Below are 418 nucleotides of genomic sequence, written 5' to 3'. Positions count from 1 at the left end.
CACCCGGGCCTTAAGTTCCGCTCCTCGGCGTGGAGCGTGTTGCCAAACCAACGCCGCGCTGAAGTCTGCCCGTTGTTTGTTTTTTTTTTTTCTTCTCCCCTAAGCAATATGAAAGCGTTTATGCAACTGGTGCCAGCAACAGGCTGCCTTTAAGAATTGTAATAATCAACTGCATTACCAGCAAAGTGCAAATGTGCTGGTTTGGTTCTCTTTTATAATTTGAGATAAGGAACAGAAGCATAGAATCATTAAGTTTGGAAAAGAAGACTAAGGTCATCCAGTTGATCCATCAACCCACTGCCCATGCACTTTCCCTCAGAGCCACATCTGCACATTTCTTGAACACCTGCAGGGAGAAGTGACTCCACCATCTCCTTGGGCAGCCTGTGCCATTGCCACACCACTCTATCTGGGAATT

This window comes from Meleagris gallopavo, chromosome 3 (genome assembly GCF_000146605.3).
Source record: "Meleagris gallopavo isolate NT-WF06-2002-E0010 breed Aviagen turkey brand Nicholas breeding stock chromosome 3, Turkey_5.1, whole genome shotgun sequence".
Taxonomy (NCBI): Eukaryota; Metazoa; Chordata; class Aves; order Galliformes; family Phasianidae; genus Meleagris; species Meleagris gallopavo.
Note: the sequence above shows the minus strand (reverse complement) of the source record.